This window comes from Kogia breviceps, chromosome 2 (assembly GCF_026419965.1).
Source record: "Kogia breviceps isolate mKogBre1 chromosome 2, mKogBre1 haplotype 1, whole genome shotgun sequence".
Classification (NCBI taxonomy): Eukaryota; Metazoa; Chordata; class Mammalia; order Artiodactyla; family Physeteridae; genus Kogia; species Kogia breviceps.
This window is the reverse complement of record NC_081311.1, coordinates 22,523,165-22,542,527: the sequence shown is the minus strand read 5'-3', so window position 1 is coordinate 22,542,527 and position 19,363 is coordinate 22,523,165. Positions and strand designations below refer to the sequence as shown.

Below are 19,363 nucleotides of genomic sequence, written 5' to 3'. Positions count from 1 at the left end.
TTGCGTTTGTTTTTGTAGGTCTTTTCCTTGTCTTGTGTTTGATGTCTACAGAAGTTCCTTTAGCAGTTGTTGTAATGCTGGTTTGGTGGTGCTGAGTTCTCTTAACTTTTGATTGTCTGTAAAGGTTTTAATTTCTCCATCGAATCTGAATGAGATCCTTTCTGAGTAGAGTAATCTTGGTCATAGGTTCTTCCCTTTCATCACTTTAAATATATTGTGCCACTCCCTTATGGCTTGTAGAGTTTCTGCTGAAAGATCAGCTGTTAACCTTATGGGGATTCCCTTGTAGGTTATTTGGTGCTTTTCCCTTGCTATTTTTAATATTTTTGCTTTCTATTTAATTTTTGATAGTTTGATTAATAATGTGTTTTGGCATGTTTGTCCTTGGATTTATTCTGTATGGGACTCTCTGCGCTTCCTGGACTTGATTGACTGTTTCCTTTCCCATGTTAGCGAAGTTTTCAACTATAATCTCTTCAACTATTTTCTCAGTCCCTTTACTTTTCTCTTCTTCTTCTGGGACCCCTATAATTGGAATGTTGGTGCCTTTAATGTTGTCCCAGAGGTCTCTGAGACTGTCCACAGTTCTTTTCATTCTTTTTTCTTTATTCTGCTCTGTGGTAGTTATTTCCACTATTTTATCTTCCAGGTCACTTATCTGTTCTTTTGCCTCAGTTATTTTGCTATTGATTCCTTCTTGACAATTTTCAGTTTCATTTATTGTGTTGTTCATCATTGTTTGTTCTTTAGTTCTTCTAGGTTCTTTTTAAACGTTTATTTTATTTTCTTCATTCTATTTCCAAGATTTTAGATCATCTTTACTATCATTACTCTGAATTCTTTTTCAGGTAGACTGCCTATTCCCTCTTCATTTGGTTAGTGTGGTGTGTTTTTACCTGGCTCCTTCATCTGCTGCGTATTTCTCTGTCTTCTCATTTTGTTTAACTTATTGTGTCTGCATTCTTTTCGCAGGCTGCAGGTTCATAGTTCCCAATGCTTTTGGTGTCTGCCCCCAGTGGGGGAGGTTGGTTCAGTAGCTTGTTTAAGCTTCCTGGTGGAGGGGACTGATGCCCGTGTTCTGGTGGGTGGGGCTGGATCTTGTGTTTCTGGTGGGCAGGGCCACATCCAGTGCTGTGTTTTGGGGTTTCTGTGAACTTAGTATGATTTTAGGCAGCCTCTCTGCTAATGGGTGGCATTGTGTTCCTGTCCTGCTAATTGTTTGATATGGGGTGTCCAGCACTGAAACTTGCTGGCCATTGGGTAGAGCTGGGTTTTAGTGTTGAGATGGAGATCTCTGGGAGAGCTCTCACCAAATGATATTATTTGGGGCAGGCAGGTCTCTGGTTGTCCAGTGTCCTGAACTCGGCTCTCCCACCTCAGAGACTCAGGCCTGACACCAGGCCAGAGCACCAAGACCCTGTAAGCCACACAGCTCAGAAGAAAAGGGAGAAAAGAAGAAAGGAAAAATAATAATAAACAAATTATTAAAATACAATACTAATTTTAAAAAAGGAAGAAAGTGACCAAACCAATAAAGAAATTCAGCAATGATAACAAGCACTAAAAACTAAACTAGGATAAACATTAAAATCAGAAAGAAATCAGTTGCAGATAGCAAACCCCAAGTCTACATTTGCTCCCAAAGTCCACCGCCTCAATTTTGGGACAATTCATTGTCTATTCAGGTATTCCACAGATGCAGCGTACATCAGGTTGACTGTGGGGACTTCATCCACTGCTCTGGAGGCTGCACGAAGAAATTTCCCTTTCTCTTCTTTGTTCGCACAGCTCCTGGGGTTCAGCTTTGGTTTTGGCCCCTCCTCTGCATGTAGGTCGCCCTCAGTTATCTGTTCCCCGCCCAGACAGGAGGGGGTTAAAGCAGCGGCTGATTAGGGCTCTCTTGCTCCCTCAGGCTGGAGGGAGGGAGGGTTATGGTAGTCATAATTGGAATGCGGGGCGAGCCTGTGGTGGCAGTGGCCGCCATCACGTTGCAACAGCCTGAGGTGCACCGTGTGTTCTCCCAGGGAAATTGTCCCTGGATCATGGGACCTTGGCAGTGGCGGGATGCACAGGCTCCCAGGGGGCTGTGGATAGTGACCTGTGCTTACACACGGGATTCCTGGTGGCTGCAGCATCAGCAGCAGTGCTAGCGTTTCATGCCCGTCTCTGGGGTCCGAGCTGATAGCCATGGCTCATGCCCATCTCTGCAGCTCGCTTAGGCAGTGCTCTGCCTTCTGTGGGCACATGGGGGAGGAATCCCCTCTCCTTGTGCACCCTGAAACAATGGTCCCTTGCCTCTTAGGCAGGTCCAGAGTTTTTCCCGGACTCCCTCCCTGCTGGGGCGCACTAGCTCCCCTGCAGGCTGTGTTCACGCAGCCAACCCCAGTCCTCTCCCTGGGATCTGACCTCTGAAGCCCAAGCCTCAGCTCCCAGCACTCCCTGCCCTGGCAGGTGAGCAGACAAGCCTCTCGGGCTGGTGAGTAATAGTTGGCACCGATCCTCTGTGTGGGAACCTCTCCACTTTGCCCTCCGCACCCCTGTTGCTGAGCTCTCCTCCGTGGCTCTGAAGCTCCCCTCCCCCACCCCATCTCTGCCAGGGAAGGGGCTTCCTAGTGTGTGGAAACTTTTCCTCCTTCATAGCTCCCTCCCAGAGGTGTAGGTCCTGTTCCTATTCTTTTGCCTCTGTTTTTTCTTTTCTTTACTCCACCCAGGTATGTGGGGATTTCCTTGCCTTTTGGGAAGTCTGAGGTCTTCTGCCAGCATTCAATAGGTGTTTTGTAGGAGTTGTTCCACACGTAGATGTATTTTTGATGTATTTGTGGGGAGGAAGGTGATCCCCATGTCTTACTACTCCACCATCTTGAAGGTCCCCCTCCCTCACCAGTAGCTTTGACATTAACGAAATCCACTCTAGGTTTGAGGTGGGAAAATAGTTACTGGCCCCATATGTGGCACTATGAACCCAAATAGAATGCCAGTTACTGGCACCATCTGCGGTTATATGAGTGATTTTTTTCTTTCCTTTTCTGGGTAACTATGCTTAAAATAGAATTTCGGGTCCAGATCTCAATGGGGACTGAGTACGTTGTCCTATGGAACAGAATTCAGAGCATCAGTGCCACATGCTAGCACCCACAACTGCTCTAGCAAAAAAGTCTAGCACTTAGCATGTATTCCAGATTCAAGGATTATTCTTTTACTATTATTTATGATCCATTTCCTTCTCTGACTCACTCACAGTGGAACATGTCTTCTGAATTTATCCTACACTTGGGTAGTCCCCAGGGCTTCAAGAGCAGAAATGCAATACGGTGACTGTGTTATTTTATACAACAAAAATATCTGGGTCCCAAGAGTGCTGAGAAATAGGATATTATTAGCGAATTAGGATGAACTATCACACTGGAGTGTTTGATTAAATTAACTAATCAAGCTGATGATTGGTCTGGAGGGGGTAGGTAGCTGTTTTTACAGTGCACCTGGTAAATTGTGCTATTAACCAGTGGTCCCTTTGAAATTTAAGGAAAAAATATTTTTTGGATGAGAAACAAACAAGCTAGCATAAAGTTGATAGAGGGATCAGAATGAACCATAATGCCTGTGTGCAGTAGGTGCCAAATATATGAATGAGTGAACAGATTTGAGCTTATAGAGTTTCCTTTCCCCATATCATTACACTGAAGCAATCAGAAGTTTCAATTTGGATCTTCTTATCCTCTTTAAATTGTATATAACGATTTCCTCTTTGACAATTACACAGGATAACAGATTAAAACAGATGAAAAAAAGAATCAACATCACAGGCTTTTGTCTTAATTTAGGGCTTCAACTAAACAAACCCATTCATCCGCCCATCCTTTTTCAAAGACATAAAGAAGAATTAAAAGACCTCTAGCTTTATTTGACAGTCTACTTCCATGCTTAACTTTCTTAAGAGATATATTGTTCTTTCACTTCCTTTCAGGCAGTAGATAAACTATTCCTCCCACTGCAGTGTTCCCGGTTTGGTAAGCATCAACGCTGCCTTAATTCTGACCAATTCACTCCAAATCTAGCATTCTATGCCAGAGGACATTTTCATGTGACCCTGAATATGCTTGACACAAAGGTTTCTCCGTATTAACTGGGAAAGCTCAGGGACTCTATCATTCCTATGTTCTATAGAACACCTAGCACATTCCACTATTCTGTACCAGCCTTTACCAAAGTGTTCTCACGGTTCAAAGCCTTTAAACTTGAATAAGAAAGGTTGTAGGCACATATGTTGGAACTTTATCAAAGCCCATGATTCATCCATCCATTTACTCATTCATTTGTATGTATATCCATTCCAATTATTCCACAGTCTTTCATAGAGACTCCTTCAGGCACGATGCAGATACAAACAAGGATACTTCATACCCTCTAGAATTCATAGTGTATAGTATTAACATTCTAAAGGTCTTTAGATAAATTAAACCCCATATATACAAAGTCCATGTTTTAAATGAATATTTTGGGCGTCTTAAGAAATTATTTCTGAAACTCTCTCAACAGAATCACAGGGGGAAAAAAAGTCACACTTTAAAACTTTATCAACTGCCATTCCCCTCCCCTCACCTAAGGAGGGAGCTTTTTTTTTCCCCTTTTCCCCAGAGTCTAGTTCAAAGGATAAAGCTTTTGTCATCAGATACCAAATGTGGTCATATTCAATAAATACTTTAAAAAATTATAATGTATAAAGTCAACAGAATGAATGAAAAACCCTTCTTTTGATCTAAAATACTTAGTTTAGCTCAGATTTTATAATGCCACATTCATTTTAAGCTACTTCTCGATATTTTTTTCTCCTCTATTTGCCTAAAAGCTCCATGAGGGAAAACAATGTGTATACTTCTGATCATTAATTTATTGTCTGCACCTAGCACATACTACACTCAATAATTATTTATAGAATGAATGAAATAAATTAATGTAATAGAATCTTTCACATTCAAAGTTGCAAACATCCCAAAACAACCTTAAAATTAAAAGATGCTGGTTGTCACATGTTACATCTAGTCTGGTGAAAAATAAGTAGAAAATGACTGCAGATAATTTCAAAGGGCCAGGGCTTTTTTTTTTTTTTCCCTAGAAGATTTACAGAGAAAATACTGTGAGTGGAAAAGAATAAGAAAAGGAAGAGTGAAGGGAGAGTTTAACTCAAATGACAGACTAAACATTTTTTTTTTTTTTTTTTTTGTGGTATGCGGGCCTCTCACTGCTGTGGCCTCTCCCGTTGCGGAGCACAGGCTCCGGACGCGCAGGCCCAGCGGCCATGGCTCACGGGCTCAGTTGCTCCGCGGCATGTGGGATCTTCCCGGACCAGGGCACGAACCCGTGACCCCTGCATCGGCAGGCGGATTCTCAACCACTGCGCCACCAGGGAAGCCCAGACTAAACATTTTTATTCAACACTTCATAGTCTTCAAGAATGGAGAATGATCTCCCCAGCTCTTCAGGCCAGTAGCATGAGGTTGAATATATCATGAGTTCTGCTATAAAACATGAGTTTGCAAGTACACAGCAAGTTTATCTTATAAAATGGAGCTTTTATTTGCATAGAGATTCTTCATTAATAACAGAGATGGACTTTCAACTACATACTACAGCTGTGGCTTCCTGCCATATGGAGCTTTTAAAAGGGAAAAAATACAAGTCAGCGGGATTTCTCAGCCAATTCAATTCCTTTTATTTTCCAGAAAGGCAGGTGTGAAGCATCAGGTGGCAAATTCATTTTTATCTAACAAAATTTGATCATGTGACATATTTTATTTTCACAGTTAATATAACTTAATGAATAGCAAATTGGGAAAATCTGCCAGCATGTGGGGAGTTAGGGGAGCGTGTGTATATGTACATGTGCAATGTGTATGTGGAGAGAGATTGAGAAGGCTTATGTGGTGAAGGTGGGGAAAGAAGAAGGTTGCTGCTCTATGTCCTGTGCAGGAGACCTTTCTTTTAAGTCACTAGTTCCAATCCACGTTGAGAACACTGTAAAGCCATTATATGGGAGGGAGAGACCATCTTTATTATATAAAATGTGGTGACCTTCAACAACGTCCTTAAAGGAATGGACTTTCAAAAATAACCCCACGACTGATAAACTACTGCATAGCACAGGGAACTATATTCAATATCCTGTGATAAACCACAGTGGAAAAGAATATAAAAAAGAATCTATATATCAATATAGATATCTGAATACCTTTGCTGTACAACAGAAATTAACACAACATTGTAAATCAACTATAGTTCAATAGAAAAAAAAAACCCCAGGACTCACAGCAGCAATGCTGATGAGACCTCCAAGGTGAGATTACAAAGATCGTGTGGAATAAACCTCTGCAGCCTATGAAGGAAGGATAGGAATTGAGGGAGCTGTCAATTCGACCTTTTCCGCCAAGAAAAATAGCTGTTCATCAGTTTCAAACATAGCTATACCCAGGTTTTTTGTTTGTTTGTTTTGTGGTACGCGGGCCTCTCACCGCTGCGGCCTCTCCCGTTGCGGAGCACAGGCTCCGGACGCACAGGCTCAGCGGCCATGGCTCACGGGCCCACCCGCTCCACGGCACGTGGATCCTCCCGGACCGGGACACGAACCCGCACCCCCCGCATCGGCAGGCGGACTCCCAACCACTGCGCCACCAGGGAAGCCCACCTAGCTTTGATATGTGCAATACCAGCAAAACAAAGCTTTCTAAACAGATAAAACACATAGTGACTCATTATTGTATCACATTACTGACATTATGAAGAATCCCAAACTCTGGAAGAAGAGCCAAGAGCTCTGGCTGGATTCAGAAACACTTAGGGTAATTTTGGGCAAGTTGTTTTCCCACAAACCTCAGTTCTCTCACCCGACAGAATGGGATAATCAGAGTATGTGTTTCATATGGCTACTAGCAGGACTATATGAGTCTTGTTTTGTAAGTACTCCATCATATTAGCTTTTCTCATAATAGATGCTCCCAGATGTCAGGCGGGAGCATTCCTGACAGGGATACCCAGGTAAACTTGGTCTAGTCAAGCTTTTAGACTGTACTCACCTTAGTTCATTGTCAGTTCAGTTCAGCTAAGACCCCAAAGTTAGATGGTTTCTTGCTTACCTCCCTCAAGTCCCTCTTGGGCTTTCTCTGTCCCTTCGCTTCGCAGCAGCGGTTTTGAAACCTCTGGGAGCTCCCAAGAAATGACTGAAAACGGCATTTTAGGGATCCCACCTACTCCAGATATTAATTCTTCCAAACATTGTCTGTGACTTTAGGTAGTAGTTTTTCTTTAAAAGATAAAAATGAAGCTGGCAAAGAAGTGAAGAAATTGCGACTCTCGTGCACTGTTGGTGGGGTTATAAAATGGTACATACAACCACTATGGAAAACAGTATGGTGGTTCCTGAAAATATTAAAAATAGAATTACCATGATGATTTAAAGAGAATTATATAGAACTGTCATGATTGATGACTACAATGATCCTGCACTCCCACTTCTGGGTATATATCCAACCTAACTGAAAGCAGAGTCTCAAAGAGGTATTTGCGCACCCATGTCTGTAACAGCACTATTCACAGCAGCTAAGAGGGGGAAGCAACCCAAATGTCCATCAATGGATAAATGCATAAACAAATGTGAGACACATATTCAGTGGAAAAGGAAGGAAATTCTGTCATATGCGAGAACATGGATGAACCTTGAGGACATTTCCCTAAAGTGAAATAAGCCAGTCACAAAACTACAGAGACTATATGATGCCATTTATTTGAGGAATCTGAAGTAGTCAAATTCATAGAAACAGAAAGTGGGGTGGGTGGTTACCAGAGGTCGTGAGGAGGAGAAAAGAGTTGTCACTGTTTAATGGGTATAGAGTTTCAGATATGCAAGATGAAAAAGTTCTAGAAATCTGCTTTATAGCAATGTGAATATATCTAACACTAATGAACTATACACTTAGGAAGGGTTAAGATGGTAAATTTCATATGATGTATTTTTTTACCACAACGTTTATAAAAAGATAAAAATGAACTTTGAAGACATATTATACCTACATTATCTGGAAACTTTCCCAACCAAAGCACCCACCTATAATAGATGCTAGAGCTGCACCTGTGCTCTTGAGTTCATGGAAAGCGGTGAAATGACTCAAGGTCACAAGCTTAGACCCTACCCACTCCATTTCCATTGTTCATGCCCAAATACTGTTTTGTCTTTTTGGCTGCATTGGGTCTTCGTTCTGCGTACGGGCATCCTCTAGTTGCGGCGAACGGGGGCTACTCTTCATTGCGGTGCGCGGTCTTCTCATTGCGGTGGCTTCTCTTGTTTTGGAGTACCGGCTCTAGGCGCATGGGTTTCAGTAGTTGTGGCTCGCGGGCTCTAGAGCACAGGCTCAGTAGTTGTGGCACACAGGCTTAGCTACTCCGCGGCATAAGGGATCTTCCCGGACCAGGGCTTGAACCAATGTCCCTTGCCTTGGCAGGCGGATTCTTAACCACTGCACCACCAGGGAAGCCCCCAAATACTGTTTTATTTATATGCTTGAGTCCAGAAATGTCAGAAGGTTCTGAGGATATTGGATTGCTCATAAATGATCTGCTGTTGCTTTTCTCGACCTTCTTTCACTTTACCCTTAAGCTATGTCCTGCATAAAAAGGGATACACCTTTTCTATTCATTTACCCCCCTGGCCTGAAATCTTAATATTTGACAATCCCATCATACAAAAATAAATTTTGTGATTGGACTTTTCTACCACCTCTGTACCACTTCCACACAAGAAATTTGGAAATTTGTGTGTGTGTGTGTGTGTGTGTGTGTGTGTGTGTGTGTGTGCGCGCGTGTGTCTGAGTCAACATCTACTCCTCCTTCCCAACATCCAAATTCCCTTATAGGGAATTACCTCTCCACCACTGAGAAGAGTCCTGGGTTGGGTGTTGAAAACAGGTGTCTACTTCTCTCTGTAGAATTCAAAGGGCTCAGGATCCTTTTCCCTCCACTCTGTAGAGCCACAGAAGGAACCTAGTACCCACAGCTCAGACAATGGGACACACTAGCCCAGAAGTTTGAACTTGAAGTAAGAAACATAAGAACGTAAGAAACATTTGCAGTCTGGTCATTTGCTATCAGTATCCTGACCTTTTGGTCACTAGATTTCCTGCTTCCAGCTCTCTGGTACTGGCTTGGCCACTGCCTTTACCTAGGCTGGGACTTCAACCCTATTGATTCTATGATACAATAATATGAACTCTCCTTCAATGAAATTAGCCAAAGTTAGTTCCTGTTGTTTGCAGATAGAAAACACTACCTGACAATGTTTACTTGAACACTGTTGGGCTGCACCCCACAGGCCTGCAAGGTCTGTACTTGCCCAGCTTCGATATCGAAAAAAGAGCCCAGAGTCAGCAACAGAGATTCAATGGTTTAATGGATGGGGGATTTTACACGTCAGAAGCAAGGTCCTAGAGCAACACCCCACTGTGTTCGGTGGACAGCAGGCAGGACATGGTGGCAGTCGTCGCTCCGGGGGGGTGGGGGGGGTTGCCAGTTATGGGGGGAATTGGCGTCAGGATGGCTCATCGTTTACCAGGGAAACTAGCAGAGGGGCATGCCCCCCTCAACATCCCTTTGACAGAATCACTAGCTAGGGCCTGGGAAAAGTATGTACGGAGGTCAGTCGTGTGAGTAGGGTGTAGGTGCAACAGGCACTCGTAGAGCAGGGGATGTACAGAGAGCAAGAGAACAGCCATCTTGGGTAGCCTGACCATACACACAGGTGACTTCAAAAGAGCAATGCTGTGGCTGCCATCTCAACAAGTTCCTAGAGCACTGTGAAAGCCTCTCATCCCCTTGGTTCTTTAATGGAAAGATTCTGAAAGTGTCTCCATGTTTCTACGTCTAGTGTTGTCATTTTGCTCTTCGGGTTTCTTTTAATCCATGCTGATCAGGTGCTATTCTGCCCAACGGATGTCCCAAGCACTATTAAAATAAACCCACCTACAGCACTGAGCCTGCTAATCATCCTCCCACCTAATTAGATATCTGACAGCCAATTTCTTCAGCAGGATTTCTGTCCTTCTGCTGGGCTTCCTATGCAGGCATTTCACAGGTAGATTAGAAACTAGTTAACTGCCTACATCCACGATCTTCTCGCTCTGTTTATTCAGGAGAGACCAACCATTCCAAAATCCCTTTGGCACAGGAAGCTGCTGTCCCACTGTCAAGCAAATGGCACTCTCACTGATCAGAAGATAAACTTTTCTGCATGTGTTTGGGGAGACGGTTCTCAGGGTGCAGATCTAGGTTACACTGCTGCAGTGTCCATGGTGTGGTTGACAAGAGCCACAGGCAGACTTGTGGGGGAGAGAAAGGCACATGAGGCTGCTAGCCTGATTATATCATTCTTCTTATTCTGTTTTCCCTTCCTCATTTTCTCCCTATGAAATGGCTCCTGATTTTATTTATCATGCTGATGGCTTTTTGCTCTATTCTAAGCCACCCATTTCTACCTTTATTTTTATTATTATTTTTCCCACAAATCTTAAAACAATTATTTCGACTCTGTCCCTAGTTCATAAGTAAGGGACCCACTGTATGGTCTTGACTCCTCTTGTCAGAACAATGCTGGCTTTTTACTTAATTTCTTTGCCTTAGTTTATGAATTACTTGCCTTTATAACTGCACAGTCCTTAAGTGTTTACCAGACAGCTCTTTACTCCTTATGTCATTCAATTCTCACAACAATCTTTCTGCGTGGTGAAGGGCCCAGTCCAAAGTCCTACTGGTAGGTAGTGGTACCGCTGGGATGAGAATCCAGGACCTAATCATGTTTGTTTGCTTGTCTGTTTTGCTGTCGTAGTTAAAAACCAACCCTATCCCAACCCATTTGCTCTTCTTTTCCATCGACACCCAAGAGGCAGCCATGAAATTTCCTGTACGGATTTCACACTGAGCCCCTGGTATTTAACAATATGGGTTTGGTAAGAAAAGTGAAATATTCTCTGTTGGGAGTGAGGATTCAACTAGGCACTAATGGGCAAAGTGGGAGGGAAGGAATGGTGGATGCCAAAGAAAGACAAGTAACATCTGCCCTATTACATCATCCAGTTCTTCCACCCCTAGACTGTCAATCTCTTTTTCCAATATCCACACGATGAGTGGCATAGCCATGCAGTCAGGTACCTAGTCTGCAATTCTGAAAATCATCCAGGGCTGCTACTGCCGACTTTCAAGGCCTACCTCACATCCTTTTGATTCTACCTCTTTACTGTTATTTAAATCCATTCTGCCACCAGGGTTTACTACCTTTTTTGCTAAACTTTCTACAGTTGCCATCAGTTGGTCTCCTTGTTTCCAAGATCACATTTGTACATCGGAAGTATCTTCCAAAGAGCTCTCTGCGTAAAGCCTTTCCCAGGGCTTTCACACGGTTCCCACAGTTTCCTTCACAAGGTCTTCCACGAGCTGGCACCAGCATGGCTCTCTAGACTCAACAATTACCATTTGACCAAGTGAATCCTTCCTTCCAGGTATACAGGCCTACGTTAAATCCCAGGTTAAGCCATCTTAATTCACTATTCCATGTTTTGGCTCATTATATTATATAGATTTTTCTCCCTGGGTTGTCCATCCCTTCCCTCTTTGCAAGGCTGTAACCTACTCATATCTCAAAAAGAAACTTAAAAATCACCTCTACTGGAAGGACTCTACACTCCCCCAAACCACACAGTCAAGAGTCATGGCTTGCCCTCATGAGTTCTCACGGTTGACTTACCTATGAGTTTTCATTGCACCTTGTTTTTCCATTTGAAACAGTGTGCATACATCATACTGTTTGTTGGCTTACTCCTTTGTTTCTAATGACAAGACTGTGAGTGACTTGAGCTCAGAAACATGTCTTAGTCATTATATTCTCAGTGGCTTTCACTGTGTCTGGCAACAATGTTGAATGCTAGAACTGAAATCAGAAGTTACACTGCTTGTTTCTGAGGTAGGGCGTGATGATCACAGCAACGTTCAGATTATAGACTTTCCAGAGATCTTTAGTCTCTCTGGGACTAGAACAGGAGCAAAGCTGCCAGTCGTCTCCCCATGTCTCCTTGGTCTCACCACTGTAATATATTAATGGCCCTACCTCCAGCTGCCTGTGGCTTTGCTCTGGTGGCAGGACCCTACCCCGCCACCAGTGATTGCAGAGGCAGGCAGGAGGTGCCAGAGGATGAACCCTCCCTGCAGCAGCCTTCAATCAATGACTGATAAGACTTGGTATATAAATAATCTAATTCTCTCACCCCTTATATAGAACAACTCAGGGGTGTCAGTTCTACACTGACTCTCAGGCTTCCCCGATGAGATTAAGCTTCATTCACCCACAGTGCTGACTGGCTTGGTAACGTATCCTTTATTGGATGACTTTCTATACCTGACTCACTTCCCTACTCTGCAAATTTTGTTGCCAGGAATCATCTGCAAATAAATGACTTGTGCTAGAATTCTACTATCAGTATCTGTTTCCGGGGGAACTCAACTAAGACAGTATCTTATGTTATTTGTTTTTAAGTTTAAAAACAGTTTTATAACTCTATGAAGTGGAAGTTAATATTGCCCTTATTATACACATGAGGAAACTGAGGTTAAGCTTCCGTTACGCTCGGTGCGTGCCACTGAAGGGACGGTCTACCTTGAGTAGTGCTGCCTGGGGTCTCTCCCCACCTGCTCAGTTATTTTGCTGGTCCCCTGAGCATCTTTAATTAAAAAGCTCACACATCAGTTGCTGAGGGTGCCCTCCATCCAAAAGGCTGACCCGACCCATGGAGAGGTTTATAGCCCAGCACCTAAAATGGCTGAGCTAGCAACTCAGTAGAGTTGAAAGCTAAATTCTCCTTAAGAGAACAATAGGGCCAAACACCGAGATCACCTGAGAGACTCTCAGGAACAGTGTTGCCATAACAGTCATCACCCAGGATACAAGGGATTCATCCACAATAACTAGAGAGCGGCCCAATGCAACACAAAGGCAGAATACGTTTCTATAGACTGTGTAATGAAAATCAAAGTAGAAAGGTATTATGTAAGAGACAGAAGTATATCCACAACAAGGAGAAGACATTAAAATGTTCAACTTCCTAAGCAATCACAGATACACAAAGTTTTAAAAATGAGACTTTACGGGCTTCCCTGGTGGCGCAGTGGTTGAGAATCCGCCTGCTGATGCAGGAGACACGGGTTCGTGCCCCGGTCCGGGAAGGTCCCACATGCCGCGGAGCAACTAAGCCCGTGAGCCATGGCCGCTAGGCCTGCACGTCCGGAGCCTGTGCTCCACAACGGGAGAGGCCACAACAGTGAGAGGCCCGCAAAAAAAAAAAAAAAAAATGAGACTTTACTATTCTATTACAAAATAAGCAAAGATTGAAAAAAGATAATGTGCAATGCTTATGTAACTTTAGTAAAATAGGCACTTGGTATAATGTCAGTGGGAGTATAAATTGGTAGAACATATTTGAACATTCATTTGTCATTTTATAATAGAAGCCTTAATATAGACCCTACAATTTGATGCAGTAATATTTAAAATAGTCCCTAAATGTTAATCCAGTATTTTTCTTCCCTTACAGATCTACCTTAAGCATATAACACCCACATATATGGACATACAACAAAAATATGTCCTGAAAATCACCACAATATTATTTATAATAGCCAATTAAAAAGAAATCACCTAAATGCCAACCAAGAAAAGAAAAAGAAAAAAAAAAAATAGTCATTCAACCATATGTTTGAATACTTAAAATAAACAGTAAAATCTGAGGTTTTGAAAACTACAAAAATGACATGCAAAAAAATATATAAAAGTTAAAAAGATGTAGGCTTTATAGTTTTATATATGGCATGAACTTATTTTTTAATGTTAATAAACCAAGAAAAAAGACAGGGAGAAAATATCGAGTGATTCATAATTCATAATGGGATTATGAATGATTTATTTTCTTATTTACATTTATGAAATTTCCAAACTTTCTGCAATACATACACATAATTTTTATATTTATAGGAAGTTATTTAAAAATATAGATTGGTTATGCCTGGAAAGTGAATCTATGGGTGGTTATCCCTGCCTAAATACCAAGCATTGAATCAAGAATAAGTACTAGTAGGTGAAATAAAAATACTAATTTATCCTCCAAATCTGGGTGATATATGCCCCTTTCCTCTTCCATGTTAATGTTTTCAGTCATAACATCCACCATTGGAGAGTCTTGTGGTTACTGGGCATGTGCTAATTCTAAGGGCTCATTGTTCCTGCAATTTCAATTAGGGTGGCAACTGACAAAAGTAAGAAGCAGCAAAGCCGAGTCCAGACATCTGGTAAAGAACTGCTTTACTGCATTGAGAAAAATGAGGTTCACTGTTGAGTCCCAGCTGCTCCTTGTCATCTCTAGGAGTTGCAGCAGAATAACTGTTAGAAAATAAAAAATACTATCTAAGACAATCCTGTTGACTTGCCTCTGTGTTGACTTCTCACACCATTGTCTCTTAACAATTTTGCCTCAAATTCTGTAAACTAATGAACATTGTTTACTTCGGAAGATCAAACTGACTCAGCAGAACTTTCCTGGAGACAAGAAAGAGTAAAGACTTTGAAGGGAAAATAACAAGTAAACCAAATGCATTTTTAATTACCATTAAATTACATCAATAATAACATTCTCAGTGGGACAAAGAAATCAAATCCTACTTACTATGAGATTTCTCATTATCTTGGATAAAGGCTTCCTTTCTTCCTTTGTTTGATTTTGTTTTAGGGACGGGACTGGAGATATTTGCAATTCGAATAATTTATGTCCATGGTTATACACATAGGGCTAAATAGTTTCATTTGCCTGTTTACTGTGGTCTGAGACAAGTGATGGGTTTTGTATCATTCCCATTATTTGCCTTGTAATAACTTAGAAAAATCACCCTTCTTCCCCCAGCCCTGACTCAGAGTCTAGAAATCAGGACACATAGCTCTAGGAAAACACGGTTTCTTTTGGTTTAGAGAGAACTGACATTGCCTAACTTCACATATTTGCTACTGGAATCATGGATATCATCCAACTCCTTTAAAATTCTGCAATAGTTCCAATAGTTGACACCAGGGAAATCTTCCATAGAGTAGAGATATATCTCTGCCTATTCCCACCTGTATCATAGGCAGTCATGAAATTCTCCAAATCAAGCAGATTTTCATCAAGTTTAAAATTTAAACTTTGTCTCAACATTTACTCAAATATCTTGTAATAACCTACAATGGAAAATAATCTGAAAAACATATATATGTAACTGAATCACTTTGCTGGACACCTGAAACTAACACAATATTGTAAATCAACTGTACTTCAATTTAAGAAAAACTTTTATTCAGTGCTTTTTGTGTGCATGGCATATGTTCAGGTCTATATCAAGATATACAAGAACTCAGACAGCCTTTTAGAAGCTTACCTTCTAATGGAGGAGAGGGGATCCATATATTAATATCTCAGTCCCAGGAAGAAGAAAAGTACAAAGTGCCAAGAGAAGAATGCATCAAAGGACCATGGGATTAATGGTGAGACAAATCACACCCCTGGGCTGGTGAGGAAAGTGGAGGGCATGTACCCTGGGTACTTACACTGAGACTTGAAATATATATCATTAACTGTTCTTGATACAACTTTAGGGTTTTAACGGCATCCAGATCTTCCTCCCCTCCCCTTGGACAAACCCACAAAATCAAAGAAAGATAAAAAGCCTCAGAGGTAGGAAAGATTACTGCTAAACAATGACAAGTTTCGAGAAATCCTTCCTAAACTTCCCATAGATGGGAGATGGGTCCAGTTGATAGACCCCTGTAGGCCAACTTATAATGATATACAGCCATCTGGTCTAAATAAGGCAGAAAGCTGGGACCTATGACTTCTGTACCGAGCCACATTATTTGCTAACTTCAAGAAGTAAAATTACATTAAACAATTTTTTTTTTTTTTTTTTTTTTTTGTGGTACGTGGGCCTCTCACTGTTGTGGCCTCTCCCGTTGCGGAGCACAGGCTCTGGACGCACAGGCTCAGCGGCCATGGCTCACGGGCCCAGCCGCTCCGCGACATGTGGGATCTTCCCGGACCGGTGCACGAACCTGTGTCCCTTGCATCCGCAGGCGGACCCTCAACCACTGCGCCACCAGGGAAGCCCACGTTAAACAAATTTTTAAATTAAAGCAATGTTACACTAAGAAATCAAGAACACTCTCCAAAAAGAACTGAGTGAAAGAGGAAATAAAAATGACAATTAGAGACTAATATGAAAATGCAAATACTATCAAAACATGGGATATAACACAGCTCTACTGAGCAGATAAAATAAATGTTTACGCTAAAACTGCTTTAACAATTAGTTAAAATGAAAGTAAAAAAATAAGTATTAAATCTAAGAAAGCAGAAAAATAAACATAATCCTTACAAAAGCAGGAAGAAACAAAACAATAAAGACAAAAGAAGGCTTCGAGAAGAGAAAAAGAGAAAAAGATTAAAATTGTTCAATATATCCAGGAGTTGCTTCTTAGGGAAACATATTAAGCATTAATATATGAATCTGGTGAATTTATTAATAGAAAAATAAATAAAATTAGAGAAGGAAAAGAGAAATACATAGTGTCTAAACAATATATATAAATCCTTCTACTCAATTTGACAGTGAAATATTTGAAAGTCCAGGACAAATAAATATATTTCTAAGAAAATAGATACTAGCAAAATCTAATAAAGATAAATCTTAAAACCTTAACAGTATTATGGGGCAAGATTATTAAAAGTTAACAAACTATTAGTCCTTCTTCCTGATCTCCCTCTCTCCCCCCAAAAGTTATTACAATAGTTTAAGGCTAATTTGCAGGTGATTTTAAAATATGTATGTTATTTTCACTCCAAGTAATTTTACAATTAAAATGGTCAGGTATCAAGGAAAACAGAACAAAGAGCAAATAAGCCTAGGGTTTCAGGGCTCTGGTTTTCCAATAATTCATTCTGTAACTTTGGTCAAATTACTCCACTTCTCTGATTCTCAGTTTCTCCCTCTGTAATATTAGCATCAGTGCATGTGTGCATGAATGTGTGTGTCAAAAGACTGAATTATATCAAATGTCAGCCAAGTCTACAACAACTCTGGAAACACCAAATTTTAGAGTTAAGAAGCTCTAGAATGCTTTAAGACAATCTCACAATTTATTATCAGTCCCTCCCATAATCGACTGCAAACTCTTTGCACTAACTGAGGTTCCCTAAGTCAATTTCTATCCTCTTATAGCCCCAATCTCAACTATCTCGCATCAGCACCTTTCCCTCCTTTGGGGGAATATTTAGGTTCAATAACTTTAAGTTATAATAACAGACATGTCTGGTTTAAATACATACCTGAGAGGCCAGAGCACAGAAATTCAATGTTCTGCTTGGGTCCCAAAGAATCTCTAATTAACAGAGTACAAAATGCTCCACTGTAACCCCTGGGGAAGGGGCTAAATGTGACCAAGGGATATGCCACGTGACCCACTTGCCATACTAGAAAAGAATCAGCCTCCTGACACTACAAAGGTCATATAGACAGACAGTGCTACTTCCCCATGCCTTCTTTCCAAGCCAGCAGAGTGACAAAGATTGGAAAAGAATGGTAATACCCATTTCTGCCAGGTGTGTGGGGAAACAGGCACTTGAATAACTTGCTGTAAGTGTATATTCAGTGCAACTATTCCAGAGAGCCAACAGTTCACACCATTTTGAGGGAAACTTTACAAGATTTCCTCATTATTCCCTAGTGGTGTAACTGCCAGGCCAAAAGATTTTATCCCAGTATTACATACAGTAGTAACACATCAGGAGGAACCTAATATCCAATATTGGTAAATACTGTTTGCTATATCCATTAAATAAATATCATCACATATTAAAATAATGACATAGATTGATTTTTTTTGACATGGAAATGTGATTAGTATATACTGATCTGAGAAAAAAACCAAAGGATATAGATCAAATATACTATGATTCAACTATTAGTGTCTACACATATAGAAATAAAGAAGAATATATATACAAATATTAAAAGTTCTTGTCTTAGAGTACTGGGATTACAGTGGATTTTATATGCTTTCATTTTTCTAATATTTAAAAAGTAAATGTTACTCTGATAATCTGCAGTGATAAAGGTATTCTTATTTTGCTAAAAATAAAATAAGAGTATCCATGAATAAAGTCCAAAAAGATTATGCCACATATATAGAAACTCTACCCATACTGTAAGGACAGTCCTGGTTCCAAATTTCCCAGGAAAGTTGAATTAGCCACAGACCACTGTCATTCCTCTGAAGTCTTGAATGTATCCATCATTTGACTCTCAGCCTACGCTGCCTTGAGTTCTTATTCAACCACTTTCTCTGGGTGTAAGTCTCCCTTTTGTGGTCAGAAATCCATGATTTATAAGCATATATTTATATGTCTCTCTATATATTTGTACCTCTACCCTTCCTCCCCCACCCCCAGCATTTATATATATACATATATATATACTTTTACATATAGCTTATTTATGTATATACTGCTTATATATATATATACTGCTTTTATATATATATATATACACATAAATATGTGTATATATGTGTGTATATATATACACACACACACACACACACACACATATATATATATATATATATGGTCACACCCAAGTATTTGCATTTTTCCCAGTAGTATCAGCTAACAGTTCCCTGGGTTATGACTTGTGGGCATACACCAGGGCCCCTTGTCCTAACTTCCCAACAGTCTTGGAAATGTCTAATAATAGATAGGATAGGCGTTTTTAACCACTGAGTTATACTAAGACATTTCATTTCATGAATTATGGAGAATTTAAGTGTCAAATCCAAAGCTGAGCAGGGAGATCAGCTCAGTGCTGTTTGACCACCTAGAGGGGTAGGATAGGGAGGCTGAGAGGGAGATGCAAGAGGGAGGGGATATGGGGATATATGTATACATATAGCTGATTCACTTTGTTCTACAGCAGAAACTAACATGACATTGTAAAGCAATTATACTCAAAGATGTTAAAAAAAAATCTGAAGCTAATGTAACTTGCCTATCATTACTGAGGGCTTCCAGGAGCCCTTAGCATTGATCCTCTTTTATTCCAATGACCAATTTTCCCCCTTCTCCAAGCTGGCGTGGATGATATGGGGAGTGCATCAGCTGCACTGTGTGGGTGAGTTTGTCCCCTCCAAGGCAGAGCCGGATGCATCTTCAGTGGGAGGCACTGTCCACTCTTTTCCAAGCGCCCTTACACACAGCACACCCTG

General features: G+C 41.0%; 1 protein-coding gene across 4 annotated transcripts in view; it reads right to left on the bottom strand.

Moving 5' to 3' along the window:
* SORCS1 (sortilin related VPS10 domain containing receptor 1) overlaps positions 1-19,363 on the bottom strand; it is a 565,941-nt gene that overhangs the window by 309,445 nt on the left and 237,133 nt on the right. The gene's annotated exons all lie outside the window — the stretch shown is intronic.